The following is a 3,007-nucleotide window of genomic DNA, read 5'->3' on the forward strand; positions in this document are numbered from 1 at the left end:
ATAAGATAATTTGCACTGAGAAGAGGAAATAAAGTCCTCTGAAGGAATATTAGCATGTCATGAACTTAGAAACAAGCAATCAAAACAAATAAGAGTCATAAGAGTCACTTGGTCACTTTAAATTTATTTCTTTTTAGAAAAATTTCACCCAAAATGTAACATACTTCAGTGTAGCAGTCAGTGTTTAGAAAACAGTTTACTTGAAAATAGTACTACAAAATCGTGTATATGAATCTTACTATGTTGGTCATAGCCATGCAGGTGGTAGCTGTGTTTTCAGTAGTAACCCATTTACTTTCAAATAATTCAGTCATGGCACAAAAACAAAAAAAAAAAAAAAAAAAAATGCATTTTCCCTGGTATTGGCAGCAGTGTAAGTCCAAGACCTATTAATAAGTAGAAAGTTACTAAACCAAGCAATAACAATGTGCTTGTCATTTTTTTACAGAAATCATATGGTACAGAGACTGTATGAAAGCAAAGAAGGTAGTCAGTATGATGGACAAGTTGTCAGCCAAATTCCAAATCATGATCTGAATGAGAACATTTCTACTGGATGAAAACAATGTGAATGCAGTATTTGTGGAAAAGTCTTTGTACGTCATTCCCTCCTTAATAGGCACATCCTAGCTCACTCAGAATACAAACCATATGGGGAGAAGCAATATAAATGTGAACAGTGTGGGAAATTCTTCGTTTCTGTTCCAGGTGTTAGAAGACACATGATAATGTACAGTGGAAATCCAGCTTATAAATGTACGATATGTGGGAAAGCTTTTTATTTTCTCAATTCAGTTGAAAGACATCAGAGAACTCACACAGGAGAAAAACTCTATAAATGTAAACAAGTAAAGCATTCACTGTTTCCGGTTCTTGTCTAATACATGAATGAACTCACACAGGAGAAAAACTCTATAAATGTAAACAACGTGGTAAAACATTCAATGTTTCCGGTTCTTGTCTAATACATGAATGAACTCACACTGGAGAGAAACCCTACGAATGTAAGGAATGTGGGAAAACATTCAGATTTTCTTGTTCTTTTAAGACGCATGAGAGGATTCACACTGGAGAAAGACCCTATAAATGTACCAAATGTGATAAAGCCTTCAGCTGTTCCACTTCCCTTGGTTACTATGGAGGCATTCATACTGGAGAGACACCCTAGGAATGTAAACAATGTGGCAAAGCCTTTAGTCGTTTGAGTTCCCTTTATAACCATAGAAGTACTCATACTGGAGAGAAAGCCTATGAATGTAAACAATGTGACCAAACCTTCAGTCGCCTCTGTTCCCTTCACCTCCACGAAAGAATTCATACTGGAGAAAAACCCTATGAATGTAAGAGATGCAGTAAAGCCTACACTCCTTCCAGTCACCTTACTCGCCATGAAAGGAGTCATGATATAGAGGCTGGGTGTGGTGACTCAGCCTATAATCCCAGCACTTTGGGAGGCCAAGGTGTGTGCAATGCTGCAGCCCAGGAGTTCGTAACCAGCCTGGATTAAAACAATGTGAAACAACCTGGGCAACATGGTGAAACCCTGTCTCTACAAAAAATAAAATAATGCGGGGCGCGGTGGCTCACGCTAGCTACTCAGGAGCCTGAGGCAGGAGAATGGCGTGAACCCCGGAGGCAGAGCTTGCAGTGACCCGAGATCCCACCACTGCACTGCAGCCTGGGCGACAGAGCCAGACTCTGTCTCAAAAAAAAGAAAATAGTCCGGGCGCCGTGGCTCACGCCTGTAATCCCAGCACTTTGGGAGGCTGAGGCGGGCGGATCAAGAGGTCAGGAGATCGAGACCATCCTGGCTAACAGGGTGAAACCCCGTCTCTACTAAAAATACAAAAAAATGGCTGCGGGCGCCTGTAGTCCCAGCTACTCCAAGGCTGAGGCAGGAGAATGGCTGAATCCGGGAGGCGGAGGTTGCAGTGAGCGGAGATCGCGCCTCTGCACTCCAGCCTGGGCCACAGAGCGAGACTCCGTCTCGGAAAAACATAGATAGATAGATAGATAGATATGATTGACCGATAGACCTCAGAAAGGAAAAGGGCCTTCTATGTATAAAAATTGAGCAATAAATCATAAGGTAAATGGATAAATGTAACTACCTATATAATACTTTTTAAACTTATGTTAAAAAAAAAACAAAACAAAAAAACACTTTTTTTTTTTTTTTTTTTTTGGAGATAGGGTCTCACTCTGTTGCCCAGGCTGGAATGCAGTGGCATGATCATAGCTCCCTGCACCCTTGAACTTCTGGGCTTAAGGGATCCTCCCGCCTCAGCCTCCTAAGTAGGTGGAATCACAGGCCCATGTCACTGTGCCCAGTTTTGTTTTTTTTTTTTTTTTTTTGTAGATACGGGTCATGCTTTGTCACCCATACTAACAAAATTTTAAACAAGAAAAAAGGTAAATATTATTACCGTATATGGTAAGAGAGTTCATATATTAACTTCAAAGAAAAATAAATGAAATGAGTGAATATTTCACAAAAGGAGAAATACAATATGAAAAAGGTTTAACTTCAATAAAAGTAAAATATATATATTAAAAGAAGTATAACATTATCATTTCACCCATTAAATTTGGAAATTAAAATGTTTGTTTTTACACAAACATTATATGAACACATTCTTAATGAACTTTGAAGGTATTGCTTTAGTGTTTTTTATCTTTGCTGCACTGGGGAAATTCAATGCCATTCTAATTTCTGTTGCTTTTTATATAACCTGATACTTGGTATGTGAAAAGAATATAATTATACTTTTTTTAGTTTTCATAGTAGATATTTTCATTTAAGATGTTTCCTCTACCTCTTACGATCTAGAATTTCTCAGTGTAGCTATTCCACCTGGAGCTCTTCAGTCTCTCTACTTTGGACTGATAGTCTTCTGGCCTGGTGAATCCCACCTTCCCAAGATTTATACTCCTCACCCAGGAATTTCATTTACCTTTCTTCTGTGTTGGATCTTGTTTCCTAAATCCTGCATCTTCCTCTTTCTTG

General features: G+C 38.8%; 1 pseudogene; it reads left to right on the plus strand.

Moving 5' to 3' along the window:
• Positions 1-1,459, plus strand: part of LOC105552622 — a 5,211-nt pseudogene extending 3,752 nt beyond the window's left edge.
• The last annotated feature ends 1,548 nt before the right edge of the window (positions 1,460-3,007 follow it).

This window comes from Mandrillus leucophaeus, unplaced genomic scaffold, assembly GCF_000951045.1.
Source record: "Mandrillus leucophaeus isolate KB7577 unplaced genomic scaffold, Mleu.le_1.0 Scaffold568, whole genome shotgun sequence".
NCBI lineage: Eukaryota > Metazoa > Chordata > Mammalia > Primates > Cercopithecidae > Mandrillus > Mandrillus leucophaeus.